The following is a 17,307-nucleotide window of genomic DNA, read 5'->3' as shown; positions in this document are numbered from 1 at the left end:
TTAATTTGTGAAGCTTAATTGTTGTTACTGTTAAGTATTGTGGGTGTTAAATAGGATAATGTCATCCTGGAGTGATTTCTCTCCGCTTCCTGGCTTTAATCTTTGCATTCATAAAACTCTTCTGAAAGAGTAAATTATAAAACTAGCGATGGTACCTCCATGGGAACTGTCCGTTACGGATTAGCGAATTACATATTCATCAATTATTTAAAATGTCAGGCTATTTTAAAAACATAACTAAACAGAATAATTGCATTTTTTTCTAATGGGAGACATGGTGCTTTTTAATATTTTGGTCTGGCTTAAATATACACAGGATTTGATTTATGAATATATGAGATATCTATAAACACGAGAGATGAGAGGCTTCTCTCAAGGATATCTCAAGTGTCATTTAGAATTCCTTGTGTCTTAATTTAAAACGTTAAATGCTTCCATAACTCAGTGTATCCAGCTCAAACATTTTTTGGGCAAAACAGAAGTAGAAACGATAAGACAATGGATTAATAAATAACACAATTAACCTCACTAAGATAAACTGCCACTTTAGATGATATAAAGCTATTTCAAAAATATTACATTTACCAATATTTAAAATTTAAAATGTTGGATACAGAAAGGAAAGAAATTTAGCTGACTGTCAGAAGATTGCATTCACATAATCGAATTTCCAAAGACATGTATCTTGCTATTACCTTACCCTCAGTATCACAGAGCAGTTTTCTATTCTTTGTCTTGTTTTCCATTTCTCCTAATTATCTTTATAGCTGTTTCATCCTAAGCTCCTTTAACTCTCAATGAAAGCAGGTTCTTGGGGTAAACTTCTGGAATAAAAACAAGACACAATGTTTGTGCCTTTGCATTATCAACTCTTTGCTCACCTGATGAGATACTCTTTATTCTTGAAATATAGTAACATGAGAAAACCCCTTATGTTGCTTGCACACTGTTAGTTTCCCTACAAACCACAAAAATCCTGGCACACATCCATAGGGTAGATGACCTGTCAGGCTCTGAATTAGAAGGTGAACCTTTGAGGCTCTCCTCTGTGGCTTGTGACCAGTTGCAGTATTCGCCTATCCCTATATTCTGGAACTAAAGGGTAAGCATGGCTCAGAAGACCCTTGCTTTATACCCCTATGACCTAACTTTGAACTAAAGTCAGTGGCTACTTATTGAAGATCCTCTTCTCACCTAATTCACAGGCTCTTGACTGAGATATGTCTCTAAATAACAACCAGGATGACACTGCCCTTTGTTAGGTAATCCAAGGTAGTGTCGACCTGTTGACTCTAAGAGTGAATATTCATAAACTGACTTGATATCGCCTAACATTATCAAAAAATCACCCTCATCACTTCTTAAGGAGTTTTTGATACAAGGATTCCCAGCAATTGTTTAAACACAGAATGCTTAATAGGAGATGAATCTACTTCTTACTAGGAAACCATGGAAAAACCACATGTTTCTTTAAAACAAACAAAAGCAATCACAAATCCCTAAAATAATTCCAACGGTGTTTATCCGCTGAGGAACTTGGCTTTAGGATGTCTGTGCCATTTTCAGCCACATTAAGGGGCATTACCATTCAAAGAGAAGGAATTGTGTTTTCTTCTGATTGTTTATTCATATCTTACCGCTTTTCTATTTCCTCAGTACAAGTTTTTGACTCCCCCCTTACATGTCCCGGTAGGAGCTTTCTAAGTAGTGTTGCAAGAGGGGCATATGGAAGTGTCTGACATTGCTCCGGCAGAGAAGTATAGAGGTGTCCACAAGTGCCCCCACCCCCAGCCTTGGCCAATAATGATTGCCCACCTCTGAAGAGTCTAGAGACAGTCATTACTGACTGAGCCCCAGAGGAGCCTAGAACCAACAGTGACTGTCCACCATGAGCATTTCTGTATTAAAAAAGGTCAAGATAACATTTGCTTGGTTTTGCAATCTTTGGGCCTCAGATAACTACAGCAGACACAGGATTTGTAGAAATGTGTAATCTTATCTGACTGGAAGTTCAAAATATGTAAGAGAAAATGTAATGCTCAGGAAAGAAGTGAGTTGTAAAGCATTTAAAGTATAATATTCTTTGAAATTTGGAGAGATGAAAACAATTTTTTTCTTTCTAATTCACTCCAGAATAAGTAGATTAGACATGGGGCAAGACATTTCCTTGGAATTTTATTGCAATGTGGCCACATATTTTGGCATTTGTCTTAAAGCAGATCTTTAGAAATTAAACCAAATTTCTGTTCCTGCTTTGAAAACGCTATTTTCTTTTCCTTAGTTCTAAAAGTAAAATGGCATAGAAGTCATATTGAACTTGGAGCGCATGTAACTTTCTCTTTTTTTCTTCTGTAGTCAAGTAGAAAGCCATGTGTTCAGAAGAAAGGGTGTGACCACTTTTATAGACAGTAGAAAATGATGTTCATGGTGTTCCTCTGTATCTGGCTGGGAACAAGCCTACCTCTTGGAATGTGACGTCCATTCCATTGGTGATGATACCATCCGTAGTCTTGCTGTAGCAGGCGATAGGACAGCAGCTAATGCTCGTGGCCTGGGGAAAGCCATGCTTTCTCTCAGGAATGGAGCAGCTAGGGTGTGTCTCCACACAGAAGTTCCGACTTTCCTTGGAAAAATGTTCCCAAAGAGTGTTTGTATTTGTTTTTCAGGGAAGGAAGATGAGCACCACACCCTCCACTATAGGCACACGCGCACTTCAACACTCCCATTTCCATACACTTAGGCTCCTTCATACACACAAGCTCTCACATACTCACACATACACGTACATACTTGCTCACACTCACTCACTCATGAATGTACACACTTTACATTTGTTAAATAACAGACACCCATGTGGAATCAGGGAATCACAAAGCAATGATCACATCACATCACAGAATCGCATCCCAATAACGGTGACCTAAGCGTTGAAATGAAACCTCACCTTCTCCCTGAGGCTAGTTTATCCTTTGAAACTGGATTATCTCTGATTATCTTTGATCTTGAGGAAGGGTTAGGAAAAGGCTATCTGTAATTTCCTTTGGCCACACATTGTGAAGGCTGACAGACCTAAATCTCTTTAGAAATCTCACAGTTGCCTCCACAGCCATTATCTCTTATTTTCTAGGCCCTCCGTGCCAGGACAGATGCCTCTTCATTACCTAGGACAGGCCTCACCCCAGCTGCTGGCCAGGCCAGTACACCCAGCTCCTTTCAACTTGCCCCTTCAGGATGATTTCACAAATGTTTATTCCTTTCAGTGCCAGCCCTCTGGCCTCTTTCCAAGCTCCTAACATCCCCCTTCAGTTTGATGACCCTGCTGGGCCATAATGAGAGCCAGCCCGGGGCTGGCTGCAGAGTAGAACATGTTGTCTTTTCCCATGGGTGCCATAGCTATGTCTGCATGCAGGCATCCAGCCAGCTTCTCTAGATGATGGAATAACGTGTTGCGGTGTCCAAAGCTTAACACACGTCCAGCCTGTTTTCTGGCTGTACCTGGATGTCAAAAATTGTTTTTTAAATACCTGGAAAAAAGGAAGGTAAATCATTCAAAGTTAGGGATTAGGGATCAGTATATGTGGTTCTGTGACAAGGGCTGTGCCCGATTCTGAGGCATACCTCTAACGGCCAGCACACTGTGTGAGACTCAGAGATCTTTAGCTGACTGACAAAATTCCTCTCTTGATAAATGTCCCTCTCTATAGATCCTTGAAAAAATGTTTTTCTCACACAATCTAATTTTGTCCTTTTTCTCAGTTTCCTAACTCCAATGCAGTGGGATGCACTGATTCGTCCCATAGCCTCAGGAATGCTTTGTCTTAAAGTTTTAAGAAGACCACTGCTCTTTCTCAGGATCTGTGTGAGTTCTGGGCTTTCATTTAGTTTTCCAGATAGTCAGAACATTTGCACATAAAACTTGTAGGAGCCTAGAAAGCATCAGGAAGGTGATAGACAAAGGGAGAGTGAGTATACTGACATAAATGCTCAAACAAGGACATAGAAATTCTGTTTTCATCCACTCTATGCCTACCTACATCTCTGAGTAATATAACCTTAAAGGGTATATTCTTATTTAACCTCACCTTCCATGCATAGGATCAAGTAGAAAAAGTGAAACAAACCTTATGAATTGAGAAGTTTCAAAAGTGTTTTCTCTTTAGAATTTCCATGCTACCATTAGCATGGATAGAACTTGTTTTGCCAAGACTGTTCATACTTTATTCTAGTCGTAAGTCTTGTAGACCTAGAATGTGTGTATTAAGAGATTTCATATGATCAGTTGCATATACATTTTCAAGTACTTTCTGTCTAGGAGCTGAAGTTTTGTGGTGGATGGGAGAGAACAGTGTTAGAAAGGGAGGGAACAGGAAAGGTGGTGGGAACGCGTGTCATCCCAACTTAACATGACGAAGGGCTCCTTCTCTACCGTCCCTTGCTCAAGTGTTGAACAAACTTGTGTTGTTGTTGTTAAGACCCTGTGAATATTCCAGTTCCTCCTATGAGACCTGACCCAAGAGAGTGTTCTGCGTCGTATTTGTATTTGACACAGCTGATTGGATTATATGTTCATGATTACAGTGCAGGATGGAAATGGAGGAAAAGCAGAAACAGAACACCCAGCCAAGCAGCCAATGCTGAACTCGTTTCATTAACACATAGCTGCCCACCACAGAGCTTCCTTCAGGCCATACAATAGATTTAAAAATGACTCCTATTGTTTGCTTCATTCTGCATACAAGTTAACTTGACATATATTTCCAAATATGTAAAACCCAACAGGGTACTTGGAAACCCCTGCTATGTTTACAATGCAACATCATCACCCTGGAGGAGGGTTGCTCTGTACTAACTTCAGATTGTAAAATAAAGTGTTATGTTAACAGAGATTATGTTACAAGGAAATTATAATTGTTATAATGATGTTTACTGAAGAGATTGGAGCTAGCCCTGTGAAATGTGGAATAAATTATTATAAGTAAGAATGTCAGTGTTTATATTGATCTATTGCCATGTATTATGGCAAAAGTACATTAAAATAATGCAAGTGCCAAAAAACAAAAACAAAAAAGCATTATCTTATGTGTGCTCTCAATAATCCTGTCTGATTGCTTTATATAAATATTAGCCTTGAGTACCCATTGACACTCTCTATAATTAATTTCATATTTGAAGAAAAAGCAAAATTTTGTGCTTGTGTTTAAATAATAGGCAAATCCAGTGATATGTGTAATGTAATATTGGCATTACTTGATTTCTACTTCCATACAAAGAATTCAAGGAGCAGAGACGCAGATTGCTTTTTACAACACACTACAGTATAGCTAAGAAATTTGACATATTATTTAGGAATCCTGTGTTAACTTTTGTATATTTCAAGGGGCAGAATATTTGGGAGTCACCTTTTAAAGACCAGTAGTCTCATGACCTGTCTCTCAATAATACCATTATCGAGTAGAATGAACCTAAATAAACCTATCCCTGTGCTCTTATGCCAATCCAATCCCCCAGAATAATTTGCCATTTATTCCCTTAGAGCAGGAAGCAGAGTATAACAAACAAGAGGATGTTCTCTAAAAAGTTATGAACCAGTTGACACAGAGGGGTGGGGATGGGGGCACACGGGCTGTGAGAGTGTCCACCCTCTGCCTCAGCCGTAGTGCCTGATTTGTGCGTGCATCCTTCTCCTCAGCATCAGAGTCAATTACCCAACCCACCAGACCTGCAGGTAAAAGTGTGAAGTGGCTTATGGAGATACTCCAGCATTCTTTAACCCATGAAAAAGGCCAACCGTTGTTTGGATTTCTTAGATGAGGTTTGCAACATAAAAACCACGTGCCATTTATTGTCATCTCTGCCGTGATTATTATAGTCCAGGACTGTGCCAAGAGCTTCTCTACATCATGGCAGCTGTGTGCTCTACAGTTCTAGCCTGTGGGCACTCTTATCATCCCACATTACCACCTCAGGTATTCAAGTACCTTGTCCAAGTTGTGAACCCAGTAAATGTCAGTCTGTGATCTTAGTTACTCAGCTACTTAGAGGATGAAGGACTTCTTTTAGAGTCCTGAATCCACCATTTAGTAACTGTGTGACCTTGAATACATTGTTCAACACTTCAGCATCTGTTTTCTTGCCTGTAAAATGGGCACAGTGTTATCCGCCCTGGATAGTGGTGGTTTTCATTGAGGATTAATGAGATAAAATGTAGGGAAAGTCTTGGATGGACAGACAGAAACTGCTGGAAAAATACTCATTCTTTCTCTTTTCCCTTATAGTTTTTCCTTCTTCCAAAAATTCACTCCCCTGCTTGCTAGGAAATTCTAAGTTGAAGAGTTGTTCTAATCAGTGGTGTTCTGAAGGGGATGGGCACAGAGGGAATGGTCCCATCCACCCTGTATCACTGACCTTGTTTAGAACCACTGGTGCACGGTGATACCAGAAAGCAGACAGACTTTTAGTCACTTTTATTACTGATTCTAAATTTTCTAGACTGTGCATCCCCTTATTGCCAGCACCTGAGATGGATTGGTTTCTCCTGCCCCCTTCCTCGGTACACTTGATACGATTGTATTCATTATTCCTTTCCCAAATAGGAAATTAGGTACTCGATTATTTACTATATAATAGGAGTCTGTATCTGGCATTTCTTCTTACCTTATAGGTCTCATGTATGGCTTGGAAGTCAAGTGAGTAGAAACCAACTGAGGCTATCGTTTCAGAAAGGCCACCTGCCCCTTAGTACTACTTTGCTCTCCTGTCTGAGTGAAAGTATGAATGAACCCCAAGGAAAATGTTTAGGCTGCAGGGGAAGCCGTTACCTGCTGGGGTCACTGCAAAGATGCAGAGATGCAGGATAAGTTTGTTGCCAACTTCAACACTTAAAGCTCCCACAGACCACAATATTTTTGTTTTGTTTTGTTTTGTTTTAAAGATTTTATTTATTCATGAGAGACAGAGAGAGAGAGGGGGGCAGAGGCAGAGGGAGAAGCAGACTCCTCGCTGAGCAAGGAGCCCGATGCGGGGCTGGATCCCTGAGATCATGACCTGAGCTGAAGGCAGATGCTTAACCAACTGAACCACCCAGTCACCCAGACCACAGTTTTAAACGCCTTGTTCTCCTAGATGCACATGCATTTATCCACAAGCGTGCCCATTATAATAATTTGTCCCATCATATTGATCTGACTGTTCTGTATTTTAATTCTTATTTTTCCTTTTAATGAAAAAAGCATTCAGGATATCGCATTATAAATTGCTATGTACACACGAGGCCTGAATTTTAACCATGTTCTGGCTTGCGGAGTGAACATGTGCCCAGCCTCACTGCAATACATAGGTGTCAGGTGGCTCCGCTTTGTATTTCTTAAGCAAAGTCAGAGACGATGGACAATCTCTCTATATTTTTTAGTCTTTGTAGCCTCATTTATTCTTCAGATGCCAAGAGTGTTCTAGTTTCTGAGACTAGCGATAGTATGGATGTATTCGGGAAAGTAAAGCTGAAGATTTTAAATCCGTGTATGTCCCATCAGTTTATTCTATGTGTTTTCAAACTGATCTTTCAAGTTTCCAATTCCGTGTCGATTTTTATTAAACAATTAGATAATAGAGACCCCGGGAGGGGAGGCATTTGAAAATATTTAACTGCTAGACTTACTCCAAATGTCCATGTACTTGAAAGTGATGCTTTGGCTCAGTCTAGAGAACAAATTTCCAATGTATCGCTGTGGAGTTTGTTGGAGCTGTATACAGATAGCCACTGAAGGACCATTAAAGCTTTCCAGAATGCTCACTCCATTTGAGAGCTAAGTGCTACAGTTGTGTTTTGCTGTCAGTTGTTAGCAGAAGTCCACAGAAACGTTCCCCATCATAGGCTGTAACTACTGAAAGAGCTGGACCATCCAGCGTGGGGAAAGTGGCATAACATTCGGTGGAAGCCTAGCGCCACCTAGCATCCAAAGTGCGCTTTATATATATACACATATATACACACTCATATATGTATGTGTATATATATATAATATATATGTAATCAAAACTGGTTTATGACAGAGAAAATATGCTATTTACAATAATAACCATAATACTTATAGAAACCCAGAACAAATGTCTTTTATTATATTTGTTTTGGATAATTTTCATGACTTTAGTCTTGCAATTTTAGGTTGTTTAACTTTTAAATATGCCTTCTTGTACTTTTGGGGGGTGGGAGGGAATAATGAACCACAGCCAGTGATTTCTGAATGTTATGCATTATTTATGATGAGACGCAACTATTTTCCTTAAGACTTATGACATCTGTGCATTGTAATTCCCTAAATCCAACCTGAGCCTCAAGGAAAGGAGGTCATTTATTTCCTGTGTTGCATTTTGAAAAGAAAACTGGCAAAGGGAGATTGACTGGCTGAATGGAAGGATTCCTGTTGACTGCTTTTTTTTTTTTTATCATGAACATATTTGAAACATATTGTATAAGATTCTTTCCTGAAAAGAGAAGCCTCCCTAACTAGTGGGTAAAATTACCTCCAACTTAAGTTACATGTGGATCAGATAGAAAAGTGCATGCTATATTAATGTTGCCTCAGAGTTATACTACACTTGACTCAGAATAATAAATACACCCACATTACGAGTGCCTTATTCAAGAGGCCCTGAAATCTCTACTTTCTCCACTTAGTTCACCTGCTGGACAAACTGTTGTTCTCTGTTCTGTGCTGCCAATAAATATTATCCTTCTGGTTGAAAGCATCTTCCCCAAATAAAATAGATTTCCAAAATGGCATTTGTTGAGGGCTTATTATGTGCTTGACACAATCTTCAAGGTGTTATATTATCTAATTTTATTCTCACAGCTTCCATGTGCAGTAGATAACATTATCCCCATTTCACTGATGGGAAAACTGAGGCTAGAGAGTGTATTACCTGTTGAAGGTCTAATAGCTAGTGGTAGCTATAAGGACATGAGGTGTAAGCCCAGGTGGTTCTATCTACTCAGTGTTTGTTTTCTTTTCTACCAGAAATAGCTGTCCTTCTGAATTTGCTCTCTTCATAAAACTCCCTTTGTTTCATTTCTATTAATGGCATTCATTGATTTATTTAATCATTCTTTGCCTTTTCCAGGTCTTGCCTTTGAACTCCTCTAGATTTAAAGCTAACACAGCAGAGGGTAAATTGAACTCAGACTTCAGCTGAGCAGGGTACCACCTAAGAGTAGGATCTCCAAGGGTGAGGTGGGGCTGGGAATTTTGCTCCTGGAAGGAAGCTAGGTGTCGATCGTTGATTGTGTCCTTCTCTTAAGGACCGTGGGTGGGGGTCCTGAGAAACCTGCTGTGCAGATATGGATGTGCTGCGTGTGTGTGCGTGTGTGCACGTGCATGAGGAGGAACATGAACACTTGAGCACATCTTATTCTTTTTACATGCTGAAAAGAAAACACACCCCCTCACACACATGCACACATAAATGCAGCTTCTAGAGCACAGGAGTAGATTTAACCAATGGCACACAAAAGAAAAATAATGTGTTCACCAAGATTTATCCAGCTTCTGGGCTTCCGTGCGGAACCTGTGAACAGACACTTTACATTGGGCGGGGGCGGACACCAACCATACTGTCACTTCAAAGGCTTTGTTTCTAAAGTTTTTCTAAAGTAAACGCTGCCTTAGAGCTAGTTAATAGTCCCTAGTTGTCAGCTGTTTTGACAGGGATGGAGTCATGACTTAGTACTATCCCAGGAAATGAGGCAGTGAGCTGAAGGACCAGAAGGTGTCAAGAGTAATTATACCCACCCCATCAACTTTTCAAGAGAAGCCAATGAGCCAGTCTCTGATCATTCAGGATATAACCTAGGGAGAGACGGGGTCTGTGCTGTCCCTCGTCAGATAGTCACCTAAATAATGAAACAAGGAAACTTTGGAGAAGTCTTACATGGGAAGCACTTAACAGTGCTTCCCCAGGCCTCATGGAATTTCCAGGTATTTTGATTTCTACTTCCATATGAAATGAGATAATGAATATGAAATCGCATTTTTAAGCTACAATGTTTAAATGCAAATGCTTATTTTCAGTCATTTATTATTTAACATGTGGGCTTTTTTTTAACATTTAACACTGGTTGAGCAAAGAAGTGCAAGGCACTTGGGGATGCATGGTGCATTAGGAGGAAACGAGAGAAGCAGGAGACAGGAGAGCAGAAGATCGCAAGAACGCGTTATGTAACGGCCTCTCTCAGATCCAAAGGTGTCTTGCAAAAAGATCATGAGGTTTTATGACAGGTTCATGCTTTTCCCCAACTCGCTCTCCCCACCTGTCCCCATATCCAGCCTCTACACCAAGAGAGTGCTATGTGTTTGTTGACTCCTGGATGCAGAATTCTGTAAAGTATGCCCATTGCTTACAGGGTGGAATATAAACTGCTTTTGCATGGATTTCAAGGCGTGTCTGATCGGGCCCTGGTCTTTCTGTTAAGCTTCATTATCGAGCACCCTATCTGGTACATCTCATGCCCATCCACTACCCTCCATGGTTTTCTCACTTTCAAATGCCCCAGGAATGCCTCCAAGATTTGCCTAACACTTACTTCTTCTTGGAACACCCTCCCTAATCCTGGGCTCCTGGAAACCATTACTTATCAATAGGCTAAGTCTGGAATCAATTGTGTTCTCCCCTTTTGTGAGGTTGCTGCCACCCTCCCAAGAATATCTTCATTCTTCCATATCTCCCCTGTACTTCATACTTAGTGCGCCTTACTTTTGCATAAAGGAGAGCGTTGTCTGAGGGGTGTTATTTTCTGTTCTGTTACCCAGAAAAGCCATCTGGGGAAAGGTCAGATTAGATAAATTTCTTTACTATCAGAGTTTTTAAATTTGCAGACGTGCACTGGAAATTGCAAAGAGGAGGCTATAACATGTCACGCTTATCGAATATATTTGACCATAGAACCCCCTTTTTTTTCATTTTTCCAAAGAGTATCTTTTTTGATTCCAAAGATGCAGATTATAATTATTTACATTAGATCATAGAGTCTTTGAGGGCTGGGATGTATATGTTCATCTTAGAAATCTCTAGTTGTCTTAGTACATATTGAGTGGATAAATTAATTAATGCTAAAGGTGGAAACAGCTAAGCATCTCATTGTAAAGCTGTTGTAATAATTTGCAGAAGCATTTGGGCTCCTGATAGGTGGCTCTGCACATAGTCATCACACATGCCCACCTCCGTTATTTACTATTTTTACCTGCTGGTGGAAGATGAGAGACAAATGTTAGAGAAGAGAATTAAAATTCAGGTGCCACTGAGAGAGATTACACAATACGTGCAGTTCACACGAAAAGGGAAATACCTACTCAATTCATTCTTAAAAATTGATTTTTTAAATAAAAAAAAGCAACTTGATTGACACAAAGAGAAAGAGTATGTCATAGGGACCACTTTAGAAAGATAAACTTTAATGATGAAAGTACATACTTAGTACAGAACATAAAGTAGGATTGGAGGAAATTAAGACCTTTATGGTCCCTAATAGAAGCCCTCTCCCCACAAATAGTTCAATATGAAATTTTCTTCTCTCTTTTTTAAAGATTTTATTTATTTGAGAGAGAGATCACGAGTGGGGGCGAGGGGTAGAGGGAGAAGTAGACTCCCCACCGAGCAGGGAGCCCCATGTGGGACTCGATCCCAGGACCCCAAGATCATGATCTGAGCTGGAGGCGGATGCTCAACCAACTGAGCCACCCTGGCACCCCTGAAATTTTATCTCTTAAAATAACACAAAACTTATATCACATTTATACTTCTGACACCTGCCACAATGTGTGTTCATCATTTCGTGTTCTGATGTGTGGAAGGTTTCCCCCCACATCACCAAGCAACTCTCCAACACCGGTTAGGGGTTCTACAACCTAACTCGATTCTGACATTATCTGCCTGCAGATGGCACCAGATCCCACAGGTGGAGGGCTCCGTTCTCTAAGACTGCCCCCACCTCAGGTGCCGTAATGGAAACTCCAGGCTGTCACTCGGCTATAAATCAGAGGTTCCTATGACCCCCTCCTTGGGTTCAGAGACTTGGCTGGAGCGGCTCGCAGAACTCAGAGAAACCTTTTACTTCCTAGATAACTGGTTTATTATAAAACAATATGCATCAGTATGGCTAGGTGCATTGGGCAAGGTCTGGGGAAGGAGCGCATTGCTTCCAATGCTCTCTGAGAACCCCCTTCTCCCTGAATCTTCCCATGGTCACCAACCTGTGAAAGGAATTTCTCAGAACTTCCTCCTTTTGGGTTTCACGGAGGCTTCATTAAGTAGGACTGATTGATTAAATCACTGGCTACTGCTGATTGAACTCATTCTCCAGGGCCTCTCCCCTCCCCAGAGGTGGGTGGGACTCAAAGTTCTGCCCCTCTAATCACGTGATTGGCTCCACCAGCAACCAGCCCCCATCCTTCTGGCTTTCCAAAAGTCAACTCATTACCAGAACAAAAAACACCTTTCCAATTCTCCCCGCAGGTAATTCCAAGGGTTCTAGGAGCTGTGTGCCAGGAATGGAGATGAAGACCAAGTATAAATTCCTTATTATAAATCACACTATCACAGTCTATATATATTCTACTTCATTTAAATTTTCTTTTCACAAAATTTTGCATAAGGTTATTGAGGCTGAACTTCTTTCCGTCTTTCCTTCTCTCTTTTCCTATTATTTTGCCTCAGATTTGCTGGGCAGGTGCCCTAAACACAGGAGAACTCTTTTGGGTGATTGAACACATGCCCACAGAATTTCTAAAGCTACTCCTACAGCCAAATTTAAATACAAAGGCAAAGAATTTAAAAGGTTTTTTGAAAACGTTGTGAGAGCTGTCAGTGACAAAGAGCTATTTGATACTCTAGTATGTTGACTTAAAAGAAAGTCTGCCTCCCCGCTCTACTGTCTGTCTTCTCCCTGGGAGGGAGACTATTAAATCAACTGTTAACTGTGTAATAAATTGTGTGCCAAGATTTGCTAAAGCTGCCAGAAGGGGGCAGCATTTTGTCCTTCCCTATTTCCTTTAAAAGTCGGGAGGGATTTTACAGGTCCCCCAGGGAGTGCTACATTCCAATATTTATCATGAGGATGAAGAGTAGTGACCCAGAGGGGTGAGGCCAAGGGACTGGTCTGGAGTAGAGCATGTGTTTTTAACTCCCTCCAATTCCTGTCCATCACCCTTCCTTCCCCTCCCTCTTAGCTGCTCCCAGGGGGAACAGCCGTGACTGGACCCTAGGAAAAAAGATTCACTGGAGGATATTGCTGGCTGCAAATTTTCTGGTAGTGACTTGATAACCTTACTTGCCACAGCTCTGCCAACAGTCATGTAGGGTCTGGGCAAAAAGAATGTGGATATAATTAATTTGGGGCTATTTTACCTTCCCCTCCTCCTTCTAAAGCCTCCAAGCTCTAAAATCACCTATCTCATACAAAATTTTCCAGCCTGTGTCTCACACCCACTGTTTAGCTTTTACCATCTCTTGTACACCAACCAGATACTAATAACTAACATGTGTAACCGTCATTACTAATAACTACCAAGTATAACTGTCGTCGACGCTTTGGAGTAATTAGCATTAACACTTTAGAGTTTGCAAGTTGTTTTCATACATTCACTCAGCAAAGGCTCATTGTCCCTCTGATAAGCACCAGGCGTTCTGTTGGATGCTCAACGGCTGATAAAACTTCTTGTGTTCAAAGGAACTTGAGCCTAGTAAATGATACACACACACACACACACACACACACACACACACACACTTTAATCGTGGCACTTCATCTCTAAATATTTAAACATGTCTCTCCTAAGACCAAGGGCATATGGGCATACTTCTAAACAATCACACTCAGAAAAGCAGTCAAATAAACTATAATGACTTAATACTATGGTCTCATAGAAAGCCCATTTTCAAGTCTCTACAAGTGCCTGAACACTATGCCCTTCCCCAATCCAGGATCTAATATAGGATCATAGATTACATTTAGTTCTCATTGTCCTTTTTTCAGTCTCTTTCCATCATGAATATTTCTCAGCCTCAGTGATTTTTCAAGATGCTGAAATTTTTAGTCTGGGTTGTTGGTTTTTTGTTTGTTTTGTTTTGTTTTGTTTTTCCGAATGACCCTTAGTTTTGATCTGTCTGACTGTTCCTTTGGGACTAGACTCGAGTTAAACATTTTGAGCCAGAAGACTACTTGTGAAGGCCTTCTCACAGAGACACGTGGCGTACGTTGTCAGTTTGTTTCGTGAATGGGAACATGATGCTGGATCACTTGATAAAGGCCGTTTCACTATTCTAAATACTGTGTACCAGGAGGGAAGGACCAAGGAGGCTGTCTTGGAGTCTGTCCACCACAGGGTCAAATCTATTAATTAAATATATTATGCATCTTGTGTTATATTTTTTTAAAAATCTGTTTTTTGTTCAATCAATTTCTAAATAGATTTGACTTTACATTTTCTTTTGTGACTATCACAACAATCCTGCAAATTGTCATCATTACTCTATGTCTGATGAGGAAACTGAAAAACAAAAAGTCAAGTTAAGTCTCAAGTCCACATAGCTAGCTAGCAATGGCAAAGCTGGGATTTGAACCTTGTGCACTTTCCTGCAGAGCCGCAAATACCCACCACAGAGGTTCTGACGGCTCTTCACCACTAGAGGGGGGAAGAGGACTGTCAGAGTTATACAGCTCTTCCTTGGACTAGAAATCTTTTGATAGTACCGAGTTCCACGCTGGGCAATGCTTAAAGGTGAATGAATAAAGAAAAACAAAAACAAAAACAAAAACAAAAAGACATTATGTCCACACTGATACCCCATCTTTTTTGTTTGCTAATTTTAGACTAAAATAGACTGAATACACCTTAACTACAAACACTGTAGAGTAAGATTAAAGCCAAGTATGAAATGAGGATATGGCCCATATTTAATCCACAGTGAGGTTTTGGGCAAGAACAGTGGGTTGTTCTTTTACAATATGTATGATCTACCTGTAAGCATAAAACATAGTACATGCACTTATGGGATAGTTGTTAATTACTACTTTCCAGGAATCTGTATTTTTCCTTTTTAGAGAAAAGATAAGCCATTATGGAATGTGAATTTGGCAGTTATTATACTGTGTTGTTTTAAAATTAAAGGACCCCAATTAAATGTCTGCATCTTACCGTCTTTACCAACCACAAACAAGATATCATTATGTTTAATTCATCCTTTAAAAACTCACTGCTGTGGAAAAATACGAGGCAAATCTAGTCTCTACACTGACTGGATTATCAAAATAGAGCTTATCTGGAGATATAAATAGAAACCTACATTCTTTATTCCCAAAGTAGCAACACTAACAAAATAGTAATTGGTGGGAAAAACTGAAAAGAAAGAAAACAGAAAAAAGCAACACAGTCCTCTCATGTCAACCCTATGAAAACAGGTATCCAGGATGTACTGGGCAGACGTTGAAAATCATGGTGAAGGACTAAAGTGAATAACTTTTAAAAAACTCATTACTATTTAAATGAGGAAAATGTAAAGTAGCCTTCCGTTCAGTAATAGAAAATGTAGAATTATGCTAAACATTAAAGAGAAAAAAAAAGATTGAAAGAAAGCAACATGAAAAATTGCAGTTCTATCCCATCATCAGATGGTGTGCAAAGTATAAAAAGGTTAACTTAGTAGGTACTCTCTTTCAAAAATCTCTTGTTTAAAACCAGTTTGAGCACCTCCTCTGAAGAGTCAGGTTGGCGAGAAAGTATGCAGAGTCTGGAGGGCACAAGGATTCCCCGTGTATAAGGGAAAACTGAAACCCTCTTCAGATGAAGAGCTTTGCCTGGCACATTCTGGGCCGTAAACACACACCCTCTGCTCTGAACAGTGGACCCGGTATTTGTAGGTCCACTACATGTATAGATAAACCTTGATGCGTTCCTCTTGCTGTGATTCCCTCTCCATGGCCTTAACGATGTACACAGCCGCCAAGGAATAAAGGATAGAAACCATCTGTTTTTCATCCCAACCCAAGAGGCAGGTTTAACTAGAGGAAATGGGTGGACGCTGTTGTATAAAGTATTTTTATGAGACCTGAGAGTAAAATCCTGGAATGTTTTACCGGGAGAGGTCATGAAATCTTCCCTTTGGAGACCTTTAAAACCATAGCAGCTTCCCAAATTGGTGAGACAATACTAGGGTGGCTCTACCTAAAGGCAGGGGAAAGGATTCATAGATGAGTCTTTAGACCTTTATAAATATCATTTTATAGGAGAAAAATTGTAAAGACCCTTATAAAATAATGGTCTTAATTATCATTTGTATACCCCTCTATTGCCACAAAGGGGTGCTATTGACTTAGTTTCTTCCTCAGAGAATGATTTCAGTATTTTCTCTAAAAATCTTACTGGAGGGTTTTGGCAATCATTTTACAAGCTCAAATAATAATTCACATTTTTTTGTATGTTTTGGAATGGCAGAGATCTGGATTAAAGTCAATTTTCATAAAATTTATTTGGACCGCTTGTAACAATTTCTTTAGAAAAATAAACACCATCCTTGGATTATTACTATGAATCAATGGCAGACTACATTTTTTCCAGGCAGTGATAGGAGATCCAGACACTTGTGAATCAAATTACCATCTTATGCTATGGTCGTGCAACCTTTTTGGTAATAGAATTGGTGTGCTGATGAGCAGTTACTAGGCGCAGAGGGTAGTCAGAAAGCTCAGTCTTCTTTGAGAAATGAACGTGGCGAAACAACAGTTGGGGACACCTCCCATCCATTCTTCCTTGGCAGGGAGGCTGAAATGCCAAAGAGATCTTCAGCCATCTCTGTAGTCCCTACGGATAGTCCCCTGTTTCCCCTTAATCTTGGGCATAATGACAAAGCAGGTGCTCTGTTGCTGAACTGAACTGAAGCTCACAGATTTGCTGTGTGGTGAGCAAAGGACCTATTTAAGTCTGAGGAAGTCAGGTGAAACCACAAAGCTCAGGGTCTTAATTTTCCTGGGTCGTGGCTTTGTGCTCTGAATGCTTCTGGGTAGAAAGAAGATGCAAAAAGAAATGAAAACCTTCTGTTTCTCCTAGCAAGACTTTGATGAGGACACGGATGCCTTCAAGAGATTGTAACGTGCAGAAAGTTTGAGGCTTTGAATATATATTAGGTTGTATAGATTCGGAGGTTTAAAAAGCATCCTGACGTGACCGGTTAAGAAGGGCTATATTTTCTGGTGTTTGCAAATGAAATGCTTTGTGAACTTAACATAAAAACAGTCTGAGAGATTAATTAATCCTTTGTCTA

General features: G+C 40.1%; 1 protein-coding gene across 1 annotated transcript in view; it reads left to right on the top strand.

Moving 5' to 3' along the window:
- NYAP2 (neuronal tyrosine-phosphorylated phosphoinositide-3-kinase adaptor 2) overlaps window positions 1-17,307 on the top strand; it is a 255,859-nt gene that overhangs the window by 214,282 nt on the left and 24,270 nt on the right. The gene's annotated exons all lie outside the window — the stretch shown is intronic.

The sequence above is a fragment of the Callorhinus ursinus genome, unplaced genomic scaffold, assembly GCF_003265705.2.
Source record: "Callorhinus ursinus isolate GAN/ISIS: 27379988/994484 unplaced genomic scaffold, GSC_fseal_2.0 scaffold2, whole genome shotgun sequence".
Taxonomy (NCBI): domain Eukaryota; kingdom Metazoa; phylum Chordata; class Mammalia; order Carnivora; family Otariidae; genus Callorhinus; species Callorhinus ursinus.
Note: the sequence above shows the minus strand (reverse complement) of the source record. Positions and strands in the feature narration are given on the sequence as shown.